This window comes from Ambystoma mexicanum, chromosome 1q (assembly GCF_040938575.1).
Source record: "Ambystoma mexicanum isolate Mex_15411 chromosome 1q, UKY_AmexF1_1, whole genome shotgun sequence".
Taxonomy (NCBI): domain Eukaryota; kingdom Metazoa; phylum Chordata; class Amphibia; order Caudata; family Ambystomatidae; genus Ambystoma; species Ambystoma mexicanum.
The window spans coordinates 1540487147-1540507274 of NC_090922.1; the positions used below are offsets into that span (position 1 = coordinate 1540487147).

A 20128-nucleotide genomic window follows, 5' to 3' on the forward strand; every position below is an offset into this window, starting at 1 on the left:
GGGACATGATTTTCAAGTGGTGTTGCCACGAGTGAGCGAAGACTTTGTGGTATGCAATATATGTGAGCTATTATATATGTAGCAACACTATTGCCAGTTTAACAACGCGGGTTCATTCTTGAAGAACATAGCCTGACAAATAAATCATTCTGTGGGACTACATGTCCCTGGGCACTGAGTAGCAACCCTAGGTGCGCTCTGCATAAAGAATAAGGTTGGTGTGGAGCTCTGCTGAGGGTAAGGGGAGTTATCAGGGTGGGGTGGAGGGTAGGACACACACCTTGCAGCTGTCATTGGGCGAAACATGTGCTGAGGTTTTGTTTTCAATAGTAGGTAAACTACTGCATGTGAGGAGATCCTCACACAGTGCACACACTCTGCTCTACTGCTGATTCTGCTGCAAGCACAGATCTCAGACCCGGCGGCATTCCTGCACCTACATGATCTAGTTCCTTACTTTATTAAGCAATGGCCCTGTAATGGAAAATCCAAAGCAAATCCTTCTCATGGCAATAGAAAGTAAATCCCTTTCTATAATCTGAAGTTCCAAAGCAGGAGGCTCAAGTAGACATGATTTTATCATCGCAAAGTCTTACCATTTTGCGGGTAAACTATTTAAGCGGTTGACTATTTCAGCATAACCTACAATCCACTACCGCCAGTAACCAACTATCCCTAAAAATGCTCACATTTTGTTTTTCTTTATTATGATGGTACTAGGTCCAGAAAAGAACATGGTGAGGGAAGCAGAAAAACAAGTGTGCAGTGAGGTAACACTAGAGGAGGGGAAGGAGGGCAATTCTTCAGCAAATTATCTACAAGCAACCATGGGAGGATACAGTGGGGCGTCAATCACCCAGTCTCGGGTAGAATGCGTAGTGGAGGGTGTGTGGTCCTAGGTGTCGGGGAGGAGGCATTTCTTTCAGAGGAGGGTATTTAGCTCCTTTGTGTGATAGTCTGAGGTTTAGGGATTTTATAAATGGCCTATTTTCGGGAGGGGGATATCAAGCGATAACCTTTCATTATATAATTCCCTGGATAATGAACTCTTTCTGGACACAATTGTAACTTCTGTTTGGATGCTTTATGCCCTCCCTCAGCCAGGGAAGTCATTGGTACCTTTGTGTCTTGCTTACAGGCTACATATGATGGTGACACCATGAACAAGTCATCGACGTACTGGATTAACAGTGACATGCCAGGTAATATTCTCATCTAAATGCTTCTTTAGCTGTTGTGAGAAGAGTGTGGGGGACTCTATATATCCTTTGGGTAATCCTGCCCAGGTGTGTTGGGCTCCTGTAAGCCAAAATGCAAAGCAATATTGACTATCTTTATGTATGGGGACAGAGAAGAATGCGGTACAAAGATCTAGTGGGTGGCATCGTTTGCATGGAAGAATAGTGGCGGGGTTTGGCACCACTGGGTATGAAGGGATAATATTATGGCATTAACGGCCCTCAAACCTTGAACAAAAGTGTAGGTGAACCTCCTGGGCTTTTTCATATGGAGTATTGGGATATTACACGGGTCACTAGTAGGGACAATATGGGGGAAATCTCTTAAATGGGTCGACTTTAATCCTAAGAGGTTCAGCTGTCTGAATGTCCCTCACCTCATTATCATGTGTGAACCTAAAGAAAACAGATTTAGTGGCAATAAGTGCTTCAAGTCATCCAGCCTCCCACTTCCCTTCTTTCTAAGTTACCCCCATGCCTACCTGGAGGGTAGCGAGAACTGCTATGGTATTTACAGAAGGCACTCTCAGGAACACGCCATCAGGCGTACAATATATAGCACATCTATGTTTACATAACCAATCCCGACCTAACGGATTTACTGGTGCCGTCCTGCTTAAGAGAAATGCCTGTCTGCCAGTTATGTGTCCAAAAGTGATTCTGGGAGGTTCTGTGGCTGGGTGTATGATACGAGTGTTGGATATACCGGCAACCTTCACCTTCTCTTTGGACACAGATGTCTGGAAGGGCGTATATTCCCAGGGTGCATCTCTTAGCCAATGTGTGGCTGGGTGTATGATACGAGTGTTGGATATACCGACAGCCTTCACCTTCTCTTTGGACACAGATGCCTGGAAGGGTGTATATTCCCAGGGTGCATCTCTTAGCCTCCATGTACTAAACGTGATACAGGCATTCCCTCTACATGACACTGGGCCTATGGAACATCTTGAACTACTGGGATTAAAGGGCTTTCCAGGACATCCTTCTCGTCTGGTAGTCAGAAAGGGTCCTGAGCAATTGGGTTAGTATTTAGTAGTACAGCAGTGCAAGTATTGGCATGTGGGTTGAGGAAAGGAGTTTGGGCTTCTATTGAAGTGTCTGGTTTTTGGGGTCATGCTCCCTGGTGGGGGAGCCTGGATGTCACCCTGCCCTGTGTTTCCCTGAAGATACAGTCTTTGTTGTTTATAGGGACACTTGTTCTAAAGTCCTCTTTGCTACAATAGTTTCAATCTAAGGGGCCTAGTGGGGGACCCCATGCTCCCTGGAGATGTGACCAGTCCCTGATCTACTGGACCCCCCTGTCTCAGCTAAGATAGTGGACCTCCATGCCTCTGCTGATCTGGTGGGCCCCACTGTTTCTGCTGAATTGCTTGTCTGGGGGGTAACCACCCATCAGCCTCCCTTGTAGAGCCTCTCCCATGGTTGGCCCTTCTCTGCTCCTGTTCAGAGGCTTGCCTCCCTTCTATGCCAGTGCCTGCACATTCTGCCTGTGTCCATGCACCCATTTCTTTAAGCTCTGCATCTGTAAATCACTTGATTCTCAAACCCTTCTTTCCTCTATTCCTGACACACACTGCAATGATTTGTAACTGCCGCTAACTCTGCTGAAGGTTTAGCCTTCCATCCAATGCACACATTGTTTTTTTTAAACTTTCTTTATTATATCACACAATTACATCAAGCCATATGAGTATGTCAATCATACCACTTATACATTGTTTAACTCGAAAGAAAAATAAAAGGGAAAAGGAAGAGGGAGATCCTCACGAATAACAACATTTCCTCTCTTTTGGCTTTATCAGCCAGGTATTGTTTGTATCTGGTCCATATGTTTTTAGGTCTCGTAGCTACTTGAAGTGAATCAATATTTATTTCTTCGTTGTCGTTCGACCATATCATGTCGCTGTCCCAGTCATTCTTAGTAAGGGGACTTTTGCTTTTCCATTTCAGTAATATCCCTCTCTTGGCAAGTAGTAAACTCATGTTCAATAATTTCCGCCAGGCTGGATTCATCTTCCCTATGGCCCCCAGTAGACATATCATTGGTGACCATTCAACAGGCTCCTCAGCCATGTACTCCAATGTTTTGCAGATCTCCTCCCAGTAGCCCCTCAATTGTGTGCATGACCAGAACATATGGTAAATGTCAGCCATCGCGCAGCCATATCTTGGACACAGATCTTCAGTAGTGGGATATATACGTTTCAGTTTAGCTGGGGTGTAATGCAGTCTATGTACAACCTTATAATGAATCAGTTTGTATCTAGCATTGCACGATCGAGATCTGGTTAAGGCGCATATTCGTGACCATTGGTTGTCAGTGATAACTTGTCCCAGGTCATGCTCCCACTTTTCTTTGGCACTATGTGTCAATGGTGGGTGGGTTTGAATGATGGTCTTATATAGTGTCAATGTCGATATCCTCCCCTTCCCAGCTGTAAACATAAATCCCAGGCCCAGGTTTATCATTGGTTCTGCTGGAAATTCTGACCATGTTTTTGCTATGGCAGACTTCATTCACATGTAGTGCAATTTATGTTTCGGTGTATCTCCCACTACATCTTTTAGGACTTCCCATGTCACAAAGCGCTTATCTCGGAACAATTGTCCCCATTGCATGATTCCTCTTGCGCCCCAATGTGCCGCTACTTCTTTGTCCATAGTTGGTGGTTTGTAGTGGTTGCCCCAGATTGGCATGCTTGGATGGAGTAATATTTCTGTGCCGTGTATGTCGACTATCCTTGCCCATACTGTGGACGTAACTTGTATGGGGTTAATAGTGTTATAGTGTTAAGAACGTCACGATGTGAGGTCATGGAGTAATGTAACTGACTTCGTTATTGGGCCTTTGTTCGTAGTTTCTTTAGGGTCATGAAAGTCTGTCGCCCATTGTGCCGCATAGTGTGCCTGCGCTGCCAAATAGTAGATCTCGAAATCTGGAGCTGGTAGGCCTCCTTGCAGGAATTGGTCTGTGAAGACCCTCCATCTCAGTCTAGAGCATCCGCCCCACACCAACGCGGTGCATGCGCCCCCCTTTTCTTTGCAAATAGTGCTCTCCCCGGCCACACCGGTCAGGTGGTAAATAAATAGAAGAGTTAAGGGAAGAATTATCATTTTTATTAGGGCGATTCTCCCCATCAGTGATATTGGCAGGGCGTTCCAGCGTGACATCTTGACACATAGGGCATCAGCGAGGGCGTTATAGTTCAGCGCACGCGATAGTTGTGCTGTCCTGGCCACTTACACCCCCATATATTTAATGTGTACCGGGCTCCAGACAAGGCATTGTAGATCTGGTGGTTCTACAGTTGCCTCTGTAAGGGGGAAGTCTTCTGATTTGGCCGAGTTTAGTTTCAGGCCCGAGTACTTGCCAAATGTTTTGACCACTGTTAGGACCCTGCCAAGGGTGTGTCCTGGGTTCTTTAAGTACAATAAAATATCGTCAGCGTACAGCGTAATGATCTCTAGTTTACCCTCACGCAGTATTCCGTATTTACTATATCGGGCGCTAAGTAAATCTGGAAGGGTTCAATCACTAGAGCAAATAAGAGGGGGGGACAGTGGACAGCCTTGACGGGTGCTCCTTAATAATTCCAGTAGCTCTGATAATGTGCTGTTTATACTTATTTTAGTATAGGGGCTTGTATAGAGTACCCTGACCCATTTAATAAAATGAGGGCCAAACCCATAATTATGTAGGACCCTGAACAGGAAGAGCCAGTATACCGTGTCGAAGGCCTTTTACATATCTAATGAGACGGCCACTGCTTGTAATTCTTCGGGTATCGCTGCTAGAATTTTGTGGCAGTGTCTAATATTCATTGCCATGGATCTGTCCGTTATGAACCCCGCTTAGTCCTCATGGACCATGTATGGCATTAGTGGCGATAGTCGTGTGGCCAGGATCTTCGCAAAAATCTTAGCGTCAGTATTTATTAATGATAGTGGCCTGTAAGAGCCGCAATCTTCGAGGGGCTTCCCTGGTTTAAGCAGTAGAGTAATGACTGCTTCTCTGGTAGTTTCCGGTAGCTCCCCTTTTTCTAGGGCTTTTGACCAGACGGCAAGTAGTTTGGGGACAAGGAGTTGTGCAAACTCTTTATAGAATTCTGCACCGAGGCCGTCAGTGCCTGGGGCTTTCCCGTTGGGCAGTGCTTTTATGGCTTCAACTATCTCTTTTTCAGTGATCTATCTCTTGTTCCGTGCCGATGCTCTGTGGTGAGTAGATATGTTTGTAGAAGTCAAAGAAGGCCCCCTTAATCTCTAATTGGTTTGTGGTCACCATCCCATCACTCCTTATTATGCATGGTATACCCATTGGGCCTCGTTCCCCCGTACCAGCCTAGCCAAAAGTCTACTGGGCGTTCTTGTTCACCATATCGCTGCGCTGCTGCAGGCCTATCAAAGTAGCGAATTTCGCGGTCAGCAGCTTCTCTAAATCTGTCTATCGTGGTTTTGATGTCAAACCCCAGTTGCGTGGATGGCGCTTGTGCGTACTGGTTTTGTATGTGGGCGATGTCTTTTTCCCATCAGGCTAGATCCCTGCGGATATCCCTCAGTTCACCGAACTCAGTTGACATTGCAGTGCCTCTGATGCATACCTTGAACACTTGCCACAGCACCGCTTGGCTGGACACTGAACCTTAGTTAATCTCAAAGTATTCTTGGATGTGCTGAGTTAGAGATGACTTGTAGACCAGGTCTTGTAGTGCTGCCGTTTTGAACCTCCACGGGGTATGTTTATTTTATTCTCCGGGATTTCCAATGTTATCTGAATGGGTGAGTAGTCTGAGTATGTCCTCTGGTAAATATGTGTGTTGGTGATCCAGCCTAATGCTTCGTGGGATAATAGCCATACATCGATCCTTGAGTGCATATCATGCACTGAGGAGTAGAATGTGTATGCTCGTTTGGTGCCATTTAACGAGCACCACACATCCCTGAGTCCCAGGTCGGCCATGTGGGTGAATGCACACATTGTTAAGTTGCATCTGAACTTTAGGTAACAGCTCACTAACAAAACAATAAGCTACATCTTCCTGTGCTGTCTCATATGGTTTGGTGATACTGGAATGCTGGGCGAATACCACTTCCAACCTATCCAAATAGATGGCCATGGATACTCCTTATTTTGTTTACAATTTTCTATTTAAGCCTAAACTATTTTCTGTGAACATATCTCTGGGATCGCAGTAATTCTCTAGCTTGAACCAATTGGCCCCCTGTCCCCAGATCCTGAGTAGGCCACGTGGTGCATTCTTCAAGCCTCTGCCTATCTTCAGGTGGCATAATTATCCTCATAATCTGGTGTATACTTGCTAAGAGTGGTTCTGTTAGAGGAGATTGCTTTCTAGTGTAAATTCTACACTCTGTGAGTAGCCCAGCACTTTTTCATGGAAACTTGGATTTCTTATGCTAATTCTCCGGGGTGGGTGGAACCCTTTTTCAATACAATAGTTCTCTCAACAATGCTGCATGTTGAACAGGAGTGCCATCATTTTCCCACCTTGCTAGTCCTAAGTGTACTGTAGAGGTGACATAAGATGAGTATGAGAAGATGTTCACTGCTTGGCCTTCGGACATGTTGAGTGCTTCAATTAGAGCCTCTAATTCAGCTGCTTGCGCATACTAATGATTTGGTAATCGTGTTGGTGAGTACACCGTTAACTCCTCCCCCTTTAGTACTCCCCTTCCATACCCCACTACTACACACACTGAGTGCTTTTGTCCAATGGTTGGATCAGTGCTGGAACTGTTGTCAATGAATATCATTGCGATGGAGGAAAAAAGCGTTATTGAAGTCACCCACTGTGAAAAAAAGTGCCTCTGCAGGAACGCTGCAAAAAATTGTTGCAGGGTTTGGAACCAATGTATATTCTTCCTTGATGTCATTCGGAGGGTGTAACTCCTGTACAAAACGCCACACCCCTCCCTTTTGATTTCTTAATCGGATAGATAGCAGTGTTGCAAGGTGCTGAAGTTACCTGTATTCTGCCTTGCTGCCATAGTGCATGCAATGTCTCACATATGTCCTCATCTGCTTCTCGTGATAAAGGGTATAGTTTTACTCATAGCAATAGTGCTCCTTTTATCTTAATGTGTTCTGCCCCTGCCCCTTGAAATATTCCTACATTATGGGGTCCTGTTGTCCACAAGCTTTTAGGCACTTTTTTCCAAATCACCCTCTTAATAGTGGGCTTTCTGTTTTGCTATCTGGCACTTGTTCCTGTCAGTGTAGGATTGTTGCATAATATGGATCACCATTCCATGTTGTTCTCATCAGTAGCAACCAGTATAATCATATCTTTCTGTTCTACTACTTCCTCCAAGTACAGTAGAGTGTGTGTGCCTGAGCTAACTGAGGAGGGACACTGAGGCCTGAACAAAAAGTCGTTAGACAGCCGGAACACCTTCCTCTCATTCCCATGCAACCATCCCAGCAAATGTGCATTCCATTTACAGAGATCGGTGTGTGTGGGTATCCCTCTCAGGCACTGTGTGCCTGAATCAGTACGGCCACCCGGGCTGGGTACATTCCTGGAGTGGAGTACACCATCCCAGCAACACGTGTGCTCCATATACAGCGATCTGTGTGTTTGAGTATTCCTCTCATTGCACTGTGAGCATGGTATGCCTGAATCAGTACGGCCACCCGGGCTGGGTACATTCCTGGTGTGAAGCACACCATCCCTTTTTCTGAAAAAGAAATCGGGGCGTTCAGTTTGCTCAGTAAATCCCTCCCCAGAATATTGATGGGAGTGTCTCTTGAATACAGCAAAGGTGCTACAATATGCTGGGTCCCTATCGTTAAGGGCAAATCTTTTGTCATTGCAACTTTCAAAATCGTCCTCAAAGCCTTGTGTCCATTTTGTTAGATCATGGAAATCCTTCTTCCTTGATGCACAATCTGGTTTCCCCAGTATCTATAAGAAAGGAAAATCCCCTCAGTTCTATCTGAACAGCTACCTCCGGTTCTTCCTAAGATTCTTTAATTACTGCTAGAACAGGACACACTCGCACTCCCCGTGGCCCTCCCTATTGGGGAAAAAGTGTTCGCAGATGATGCAAATTGGTTAGTATAAGGCTTGAAATGCATTGGAGGGACAGGGCCTCCATCCGCCACAGATCCAATATTTCTCGCCTACTGTGTAGCGATTTCCCCTTACGTTTAGCAGTCAGGTGTGTGGACATATGATCCAGGGCACACTTATTGAACAACCCCTCCTCTGGCCAGGAGTGGGGCAGTCCCTCCCCCTTTGTTTCTGTCACCCAGTGGGCATGGTATTTCTTTATTTTGCCGCTGTATAGAGGTATGTTCTTACATATGTGGGTTAGCGGCGTTTCCTTTCCCATTATTATTGTTTGTCTAAAGTGTGTCTCACCAAAGTGGCTGTGCAGTATTCTCCCATTCTTTCTATATCGTTGGGGCATACAGTGGCAGTCAGTTAACTTCCGTCACATATAAAACACAATAGTCGTGATACTGCCAAACCATTCAAACAATTGCTGTTATCCCTACAAAAAAACCATACACCTTTAAACTACCCCCCTTTTATAGAACCTTTATAGAGCTTTCCCACTCGCTCTCCCCACACCTTCCCTATACATTCTTCACTCACACAATACCGCCTCTCCTGGGCTTCCTCCGCATACAAATAGAGTACACTGAAAACAATAAACTAAAACAACAAGCTAAAACAATAACCACTACTTTTCCCCGAGTGCTCTAACTATATGGGGCTCCTAATTTTATTCTTATATTTCTTTTTCTACACTGGTCGAGACAGTGCACAGTGGCACCACCTTCCCCTCTCTTTCGAGAAGGGGCTCCCTTTCCTTCCTCTTCTTATAACTTAAAAAAGAACTAAATAAAAATCTCAACTACTAACCACTCTACGTTTTCACTTTCACTCATTGCCTGTTCCCTTCCATCATACTGCTCTATACCCAAGCCCAAGCATTGTTATTCCTTGCAAGCTATACTCATGTGTCCATGTTCTTCTGAGAGCCTCCATTCGTGGGCAATCCACAACAGGTCTGGGCCTCTCCCTGGGGCCGTACCCCGATCCAACGAGCAGGCGAGATTTCGGCACCACTTCTGCTGCGTACGTGTTGGGGGACTGGTCACTGTAGGTGGGCACAGCCCTTCCGGAGAGGCCCCTTGGATATCGCTGCAGGTACGGGGCTAAGGAATCGCATCACAGGGATCACCAAATGAAGGCATGCACCTCTGTACGATCACTCCAGAGTAAATACAACCCACTAGGGAATGAAGCCAAGAGATAGGTTGCAAGGATAACAGTATTTTACTTTTACAAAATACAAGTGCCAGAAAAGAACTCTGCTACTCGAGAGCGCTCTGGTCTTCTAATTTCAAACATGGGTTTCTTAACATAAAAAAACATCATTCGTATAAGTAACCTTTTGTTGCTCCTGACTGGTGGCACCCTTTACATAGGCCTGCTCCATAGGGGATGCCAGGCAGCAATTGGCTGGTTCTTCCCTGTCGATCTTGGGACACGTAGGTCAGCTGGGCTCATCCTTGTGGCGATGGTCAGGGCACACATAAATACAATGGGGTTCATTACAACCCCAGCAGTAGCTGTGCCTTTTTTCCGGTGCCTGGCAATGGGGAATCACCAGGGCATTAGAGCCCTGGCAGTCCGTGTAGCCAGGCGACAGAAAATATCCTTCTCCATTCCCATTCCAGTCCCATTGGACTCGATGGGAATGGGGAGGACAGATGCACCGGCACTGTGTGCAGCAGTGCCGATGTCAGTCAAAGTTTGCGGGCGGGTGCCATTCCGCCTGCCAGGTCAGACCTGGTGGGTGGGAGGGTACCCGTCCGCAGAACTCCGTGTGCCGGTCTGGTAACAACGGTGCCGGTAGCTTCCCAGCACCGTTGTTACTGGAACTGGCGCACTCCCAATGAGGCCCAATGTATCTAATCTAAGCAAAACAACTAAACCCGACTATTCATCCATTATGGCAGGCACCTGGACAACACAGGAAAGGAGTGCCAAGGAATAAGGATGATGAAATGCGCATACATTCAGGGCATTTGGGGCATCATTGATACCGCAGTTCCCGCGCCCAAGTCTCCCCTCCCCCTGGTGGATTGATCTAAGATTTACCGTTCCTGATACCTCATGTTACAGAAGACGGGTGTTGCTGTCTATGAGAGAGATACAGCCGTGTATCTTTAGATCTAAGGTGAGCACCTCATGGATGTGAGGACCTGGGTCGGATAGTTATCATTACATCAGAATATATTAGGGTTGGGTTGGTAGAGTGTGGCCGGCTCTGCCAGGCTGGGTGGGGGTCAGAGGCATGCTGGCAGGTTAGTGGAGATGGATGGGTACAGCGCAGAACCTGGTGCTGTCTCACGCTCGCCGCAGAGTGCATTCCTTGAGATGATAATAACTATTCGCAACACTGAAAGGGCGAGAGGGAAATGGACTTCCGTGGGAACAAGGCTCGTGCAGAGCCAGCATGGTGTGCAGCAATTGAGCTTTGGGATCCCTTGTGAACTCGATGTGAGCAGCGTGAGCCTGCAGCCTCTTGTTCTTTGGGCCAAATATAAAATGGAGTCACGGTTTATGGGCATTTCTAGTGCTGTGCATCTGCTTCTATGCGCTGCAGGGCCGTTTATGTGAAACCTGGTGTTGTGGGCCACACTCCCCTTGTATGTTATATTGCCTCGTATGGGGTTTGCTTTATTTGGAAGTGCCTAGGGGGGTTGGATGAACTCATTTCCATCCCAACAATATCACGCCAAATTGTTTGCAACATGTAATATTGATGGGTGGGATTATATGTGTGTTCAGTGTCATCATGTGTGTATAGCGGAGCATTACCACAGCATGTGTTCCGGTGTGTGCCCACTGGAACTCTGGAAACCTGGAAAGCATGCAGGTTGTGTGAAAAGCAATGAAGCTGTTTGAATAGTTATTGGCCAAATGCTATGTGTTAGTAGAGCCAGGCATATTCCGTACCCATAATCCCTTGCAGTCCAAGGATATGATACTGCCATGTTGCTCTCCACTTCTAAGGTAACATTAGCAATGCTAAAGTAGAAGAGGTTGAGCAGGATATTTACCCGCTCAAAATCCTCACATGGAAAAATAATATATGAGTTTAATAATGCGTTAGTTTGCAAGGGTACCACTTCAAAGCACCTGTGTGACATAAGTGCAAAGAAATGGAATCATGCTATGAGGTTACGCATCCAAGTAGCCGGCTACTAATTGACAATATTCGCTATTTGAGTTGGATTACATAGTGTGGGCAACGCTGTTGCTGAGCCAGTATTGGCCATAGACATTCTTGTACTTGAATTGCATTCATATTACAACCAACATAGAAATGCTGTGACTTGTGCTTTTTTTAGTTCTTGAGAAGGTGGGAATTGTCTTTCTGAGTGGCACCCAGAGGGAAGCTGGGCAAGCGCACATGCGCACACGCGCACACAGCTTAGAGGGAACATTGCTTGTAGGGCACATCCCGCTTGGGTAAAAAACACATCTTTGCAACTGTTAGGGAGAATTCTCAGAAATGTGCCAATTCCCTTCCACCTTGGAGACCCCCAGCACTTTTGCTGGACTTTAGGACTTTTAAGTTTGATCCTTGAGAGAGTGAGACCTTTTTGCCACTCTCATGTATTTTTCTTTGATCTGAACACTGTTTCTTTTGGTTTTGGAGTCTGACAAACTCCATAGGCATAATCTTTTTACATTGTGTCACGCACGCAGCACCTTCAGTGTAGTGGCACAGGGAAGTCCTTTACATTTCCCAAAGGTTTAAATACCTTCTCTTGGATAAACTATTGTTTCCCAGAGCAGTAAAGTGAAGTTGACTTTACTTAGAATTGTAACTTTCTAGACTCAGTACACACTATCTTACAATAGGTTGCTGGAGGGGTTACTTAGTATCCCCTTTGTCTAGTTTCTCATGTAACATTTTTATGTTACCCCTTTTACAATTAATGGCTGGTGGCAGTGGTTTACTTTTTCCTACAATGGTGTGTATTTTACTGCGTGCTACAATTGCCACCCCAGTAAAGCACCCCTGGGTGCCCATTTTGCCAAAATGGCCCGGTCTTCTTCTTTTTTAGCCATTTCTTGATGGAAAGGTCCTTCTTGAGATTTACTCTGCGCACCAAACCAAGTTTGGTCTCTTTGTTCGTTTGGCGGGTCCCGCGAGCTGACCTCATAATGAGGTGGTAGGGGGTTAACGGCGCCAGCAGCTCTACCGGTGCCGTTAACCCTGTAACCCGTTCCTCGTAATGAGACCCGAGGTCTTTTGCTTGGAAGGCGGAATCGACCACTGGACGAAGGAATCCAAAGAAGAACTTGGAAGAGACGCCTACTGCAACTCCTAGACCATTGGTTTGCCCGGTGAAGCCCTGCTGCTCTGCTGAAACTCTGAATTCGCCTCGACTAGAGAAGGCCTGCAAGGATGACCTCCCCTTGGGTTGGTGGGACCAATCAACCCCAAAGCGAATTTATGTGACATCCTCTCGGAGCTGGCTGTACTTCCATTGCTGCTGCTGGAACTGATTGCCAGGGAGAGGAACACCAGAATCGAGTGTCTCGTTTTTAAGTCGGACCCGAGCTCCAGGAAGATCCTCCGGACTCCCATGAAGCAGAATTGACCAAGCCTAAGCCACCTCAACAGAGTGTTGGACCCCAGATGCGAGGAAAGTCCATAAGGTATCCGAGAACTGCAGTGGTGCTAGTGGCAAGAAGCTGAAACCGCAAAGTGCTGCTGATCTGAAGTTTGCCCATTACTGCCACTGACCTTGAAATCGTAGTGCGGGAGATCCCAGACGTCCTTCCTCTTGTCTCCAGGACTGAGGCCCAGGAACAACAGGATCTGCCATACTACAACTGGAACAGAAGCCAGATGGAACCAATTTCTTCAAACCTAAGGTACTGTAAACTAACCTCTTGCTGTGTAGCCTTCTAGCTCTCAGTTGAGACTTGTCTTGGTTGCCTCTTGCCGAGTTGCTTGCAGCTTTGACCCTCACAAGCCTCCCAGGTTGTGGCCCTTCAGTGATTTCATTTCTACAAACAGTTCTAAAACATTGTGCAAGACTTTTACTTACCTGCAAGAAGAACTTCAGCTCCCCTAGACTTTGTTCAAGTGACATTGGCTGTCCTGGCTCCCTGTTAGACTCTTCTAACCTCTGTCCCTCCAAGAAGTCACACATACTATAACTTGTGTAGCAGGGAAAGGGTTAATTTACTTTGCATTGTGGGGTTCAAAAGTACTTACCTGCTTAAGAATATTTGTTAACCATTGTTCTCTCCCTTTAACTTTTTACCTTTTTACACCAATCTCAGTAAATCTCAGTATTGCTCTAAATGTGCCAGTGATAAATCAATGTCAACAGTGTTTTAGCTATTTAGGTCACCTGAGGGTGTAGGAAGTGTGTGTGTGCCATCCCCAATGGGTATCTACTGATTTAGTGAAACTGATAGCGTCTATTTATTGAAGTATATTTGTGGTGTTACATATTTGTTCCCTTCTAAAGAAGGCTTATTCAACCGACTGTTAAATAAATTAATACTTGTTTACTCAAGAAACCTTGAGTGTGTTTATTTGAATAACTGTCACTGTGAAACTCTGTGTTAGAACTCTACAGCTCACATTGACCCCTCTTGAGATAAGCCTGGCTGCTCAGTCACTCTACCATCTTGTGTAGTACAGATTTATACCAAAGGTTGGGTTAACTATTGCCAAGAGGACAAGGCTGCTGCAGTCTCCCACAGGCTATTGCATACAATCTTGCCTAACAGCTGGAACACTGTTTGAACAATGAATAGATCTTGTGGCGGTTGGGGTTGTGAGCTGTCCTCATGGGAGCTCGGGCATGGCTGGGGATTTCTGCGGTCTCGTGAATTTGGGCCTAGTGCATGCAATGTGCATTTACCGCACGTGCGTTCCCTTCTACCTATGATTACTCATTTCTATGGGCTATATTATATAGTTAGACTATAGTTGGTTATATTAAAATGGGGTCTTGTTAGGTGGGATGGCGTCCCTCTCGCTGTCCCACCTCCCCCTGCCCCATCACAGTGCCTCAAATGCATCCTGCCTCACTTGAAAGCGCCTAGGTGGGTGGAACCGGGCTTTCCCCTTCCCAACACCATAACCAAATATGCAAAGGCCCCAGAGAGGGGTGTAGTTCAAATATGAAACATGCCATTATAAGTTAAAGAGGATGGTGCTTAGATGAATGTATCCAATATGAAGTGTGGGAACGAAAGGGAATATGGTTACATTGCATAGGTTCAAACAATCATGTGTGGGGGTTGACTCTAACAAAAGCTTTGGGAGTGTGTTAATTGTTGCAAATTGTATAAAATGTGTGTTCTTTTTGTGGTTGGAGAGACAGGTTAGTTTGACTCTTTGATGTCATCTAACCCCTGCCAGCCGTTTGTACAATAAAGTTGCTTTTGCATTTTCGAACTCTTCAAGGATGGGCCTACTTTTGGTTACAGTGATCAAAAGGCCCAGTGTTGGGCAACGTTTGAATGCAGTACCCTCTGGGAACACTACTAGCAACTACAATCCGAGGTGTACACTCAAGGTTTCTTGGTTTAATACTTATTAATTTATTAACCAGTCAGTTATAAAACATTTCATTAGAAGGAGGCAATTATATAATCATACACAGATATACTTCAATACTATATCCTCACAATACTTTTCAAGAGGAGTAAAAGGCAAAGGTTATTAGAACAAGAAAGACTACAATAATTCTTTAGACAGTGCAAGTATTTTGAGTTCACCAGAAGAGTCAATTCAATTCCAGTGGGTGGACCAAACCTTTCTAAACTTCAGACCAAAATCATTAAATGGCTTAGGGAAAATGACCACTAACTAAGACTAGTGTCTCTGTCTTTCCCCTCCTCTGCACTACCCACTATCGTGCGTTGCAATAGTTATTACAAAGCCTCAACCTTTTGTAAATTATGTAATTTTTGTATTCATAATTCCTATTGTATGTATTCGCCTGTCACACAGTCCATTGACTGCATTGATTGATCTGAAAATGTGTTTCTACTACTATGGAACTGTGTAACCTTAGGCTGAAAGTAATCTTCCTGTTCCTCTGCGCCCTGATACCTCCGGGTCTGGTGCGCATTACAAATAAACAAACAAACAATAGGCTAGGCCAAAGTCAATTGGCTAAAGTCTTGGATAGGATAAAGCGGTTTGGGTAAGTAAACGGAAAAGTCTCTGCAAAAGTTCTCACAAGTAGTTTGTTGGAAGAAGAATCATGTGTTGGGTCACAAGCTGATTAGGCCTGTGAGTTGCAAAAGTTTCAAGCACTTTCACCGCGAGAGGTAAGTACTCTCAGTCTTAGTTTAAAGTACCTTACAAATTAAGAAAAAGAGACAGCTGATGACTTCTGTTCCTAGCAGTTCCTTAGATCTCGCTGTTGGTCCCACCAACTCAAGGGAGAAGTCATCCTTGCAGGTGCTTCTCTGTCGATTAGAACTTTGCAAGTAGGCACTGCAGCACAGCTTCATCGGGCAAACCAACGGTCCAGGAGTTGCAGCAGGTGTCCTCTTCAAGCACTTCTTCGGTTCCTTCGTCCAGAGGTCGACTCTGCCGTCCAAGCCAAGAGACTCACCTATTATTCAGTTCTCTCCCATTCATTCCAGCCTAGCTGTCACTCACCTAGCAGGTTGTCTGTCCTTGCCGGAGAGTCAGCGAGCCAATCACCAAAGAGAGCATTTGGGTCCCCTAGGAGACTAAGCACAGGGAGTTTCAGGCACCTCCCTCACTTACTGCCCACCCCAGACACTCGGGCGCCAGAGGCAGTCTTCACTCCTGAAGCCCGCCAAAGGCGAATAAACAAAGATACCAAACCTGATTTGGCGCGCAGAAAACACTTGAGAAGAACCTTTCCAATAAGAAATGGCGAAAAAAGAAGACCAGGACCTGTTTTAACACAGGAGGCTAAGGCACAATCTTGAAAAACATGGCTCCCGCGATTTAACGTTACCGAAGCTACAAATAGTTTGCGGTCGGGGAAAAACCATGGTAGTTCGTTATAAAACCACAGCCACCAGCCATTCTGAGAGGAAAGCATAGCATTTGACTGCTACATGAGTATCTAGACACAGGGGATACTAAGTAACCTCTCCAGCACTCTATGGTAAAATGGGGTGTGCTGGGTCTAGGAATTTAAAAGACTAGTAAAGTCAATTTCACTTTACTTACTCTGGGAAACAGTAGTTCATCCCAGAGAAGGTATTTAAACCTTGAGAAAGCTTGAAAGGCTCCCTGTGTCACTGCACTGAAGATGCTTTGTAACACAATTGTAAAAGATGATGGTTGTTTCGACCAGGAGAAGAGAGGATCTCGTCGAGGAGGAAACTTGGAGTCGTTGCACTGCACAGGGATGAAACCAACCGTGGAGTTCGTCGGTAAAAGGTGCGTTCCCTTTATTCGCGGTCAAAGTGGTGAAGCTTGGCTATCCAGTCGCCGGGGTACTTGGCACGGGCGATTCGACCAAGAGACGTCACTGAACTTTATGACTTTCATATCGTCCCTAGCCCCTACACCGGGTAAGATTGATATGTGTAAGCATTATCTCTTGGTGGTAGGTGCTGACCTAAGGAGCTCACATACTATTCTTTATTGAATGTGGTTATTTGGCATTAATTTAACGTTCTTCTGCATATGCATTTACCCATTACTGATCCTTCGCCTCTGGGATTGAATTGGTTTTAGCTGCACCCGTGCACACATCTTTTGAATCTATGGCTACTTGTGAAATGGATTTGTTAACCTGGTAAATCACCTTCCTGGTGACAATCGCAGAGTGGGAGAGCTCCAAGCGCTGTCATAGAATTAACCCCATCTAATCTGCCATGGGGATTGTTAGGTAGAATTTCATTTTTGCGTGATATTCTCCTCACCTGCTGAGACCCGCAGCACTTTCTGCTGGAATATTGGATTTTTCTGACTGTGAATTTTTAGTGGGAACTTTATTCCTCACTCATCCCTTCTTGTTTTGTACTCTAGGCACTCCTTTTTTGGTATTTGTAATGAAGCATACGTTCCTTCATCTTTTTCATGGCATCTGTAATTTACTATTGCATTGCACGGCACTTTCAGTGCAGTACTGCTGGAAGCTCTGTGAGCTTCCCTCTTAGGTTTTATAATGTTTTCCTTGTGAGAACAGCTGTTCCCAAGGATAGGGGGATGCTTTTTATTCTACCTACACTTATATTTTGTGTGAGATCAGCGCACCCCATCTTATGTGGAGTGCTAAAGGGATACTTTGTAATCCTTTCTCACTTTTCCTGTAACTTTGAAGTTACTGTAACAAACCTATCCGAGTGGCTGGTAGGAGTGAATGTTTTCTACCGTGTTTTATGAAAATGACATCGCAGGCTGCTGTCGCAGCTGCGGTATGGGTCACATGGATCACCATTTCCTGTCTTCTTCTTTTTTTACCAACAAAAAAAGTCCTTTGTATACCATTCTGGGTAGGGGAGGGAGGTGCTGGTTCTTCTATTGTCTTTGCTTGGGGGAGCCTTTGTGAAATCCGCCCGAAAGCTCCAGTGTGCCTGGAAACCGGAGGCAACCGAAACTCCTCAGGTCTTTGCCCTCCAGTGTGCCTGTTTGGATCCAGTTCTAACTGGGTGCCTGTCTGTCATGCAAGGAATGCCACCACCCAAAGTTTGAATGTAGCATGCTTGCTGATTGGCTGAAATCCTTCATCAAATGTGAGGGTCTTGAAGCTGAAGCCAGAGTCGACCACTCGAACATCCATTCCAAAGAGTAGAAGGATGTCTGCAGCAACCTCCAAAGCCATCACAGTGATCGCCGCTGCTCCAGCCCTCTTTTCCAAGCATCAGGGAAGCTCTGAAGAGGATGACTTCCTCCCTTAGGCTGTTGGGACCACCCAGTCTGAAGACAAACTGCAATTTGAGCTCATCCCTGAAGACAAACTGCAATTTGAGCTCATCCCTGCACAAGCTGTAACCATTCTCCCGCTGCAAACCAACAATACGCAGGACCTCTGGACATCATGCAGTGCATCGTCTTCCCGTGAACTAATCTGGCTGAAACTTTGGTGAGCTCCTGATGGACCTCCAGAGACAAGATTCCGCTCTCTGAAGTCTTCTCCACCGAGGGCTGACTGACTGAGCAAGAAGAATCGAACAGCAGTAACCGTTCCTCCTTGGTACCTTGAAAAGGGCACCAAAACTGCAGAACTGAGAAGGATCCATTGTCCTGAGCCTCTTCACTCGACTGCTGCTGGCAGATCCCTCAAAGTGTCCTTTTTGACTGACCAAGAATCCGGTGACCGGGTCTGCTATTGCTGCATCGTGGCAAGGAGATTTTGTGCTGCAACCTCTTTAGCTGAAAGGTACTGTTGGACTCTGGGGATATTCACCTAGAACTGTTCCACTCCTACATTGCTGGAGTGCTAATTCGGGTGTTTGGCAGTTTGCCTATACCCGTTCACCCAGTCTTAATGCTTGTGAACCTACAGGGAGAGCCTGCCGGCTTCCCAGACCCATGTTTCACTTGGAGACAAATTTCGACGCCAAATGGCGGAAAACTGTTTTTCCACCTTTAGGCCCATCTGGTTCCTCTAAGTAGACAAGGGAGAAATTCGAAGGATGCATGGATCGTCTTGAAAGGATTATATCGCTTTCTGAGCACCCTTCCCCTAAGAGATCTTGTGCAGACACTCTTTTAAGATCGGCTTCACGTTTCCAAGAAAATTTTGACTCTCAGCCTTATGCTTCTGTCCACCATGAAGATGTGGTCAATATAGACACTTACCATGACATCTCCAGCAAAGAACGAGACCCTTCCTTCCTGCAGGAATACCCTGCAGACCAGGCGGATGCCATGGACAACTGGGAAGAAACCCAGCAAGTGGAAACAGAGCCATGGAAGCTCCCCACGCAAGATCAGGACACTGATGTGCTATGCCTGGATTCTCCTCCATCCACCCTGGCACGCCAAGCCTCGCCTGTAGATGACCAAATGGCCTTCAATGCCATTTTAAGGAAGGCAGCAGATCACTTTCTGATCACTACTCAGGAGGCGGTATCCGAACAAGACTTTGTGGAGGACATTCTCAAGGAGAAACCCCCCTCAAGCCAAGCCATTGGCCTCCTAAATTCTGTTAAAAGAAGATTGGCCCCCTCCCTGGTCACGCCAGCTCAGACCCAGGCAGTGAACCCAAGAGTGGAAAAACTATTTCGGCCAGCTCCCTCAGACCCTCAATATATTAAAGGCCATGCCACCCTGACTCCTTGGTAGTCACAACCACCCAGAAACGGGCAGGGGTACCCCTTGCTACGGGGGAGGCACCTCCAGATAAGGAATCAAAAAGGTTGTACACCCTGGGTAAGCATGTTACCTCGGCAGCTGCATACACCACACGTATAGCAAATAACACCACGCTGCTGGCCAGGTATGCAGACCCACAATGGAACCTTGTACAAGAAGGTCTCCAGGAGGTTCCTGAACCCACTAGGTCCAGGCTTCTCACCATTGTGGCCGAGGGCAGGCAGGTAAATCAGAATATAATCAAGAACACTCTAGACACTGCTGAGACAGCAGGCAGGTCTCTGGCCCAGGGCACTCTACTCAAGCGGCACGCTTGGCTTCACAACTCGGGGTTCAAGCCTGAAACACAGGCCGCTCTTATCAACAAACCCATAGAAGAGACCAATCTCTTTGGGAAAGCGGTCGACGATGCCCTGGAAACGCGCAAGAAAGAGCATGAGACACTTAAGTCCTTGCAACAAATAACTCAGAAACCTTCCCCCCAAAGGGGAGGTGGTTCTCGTTGGTCCTTTCGAGGACAGTCCTGTGCAAGTCAGAACAACTACAGCATGGGA

At 46.1% G+C, this 20128-nt stretch overlaps 1 protein-coding gene across 1 annotated transcript in view; it reads left to right on the forward strand.

Annotated features, from left to right (window-relative positions):
• Positions 1 to 1136: 1136 nt before the first annotated feature.
• Positions 1137 to 20128, forward strand: part of LOC138551477 (zinc finger protein 84-like) — a 146687-nt gene continuing 127695 nt past the window's right edge. The window contains exon 1 of the mRNA XM_069642489.1: positions 1137 to 1202. The gene's annotated coding sequence lies outside the window, so the exon portion shown is untranslated. The remainder of the gene's footprint in view (positions 1203 to 20128) is intronic.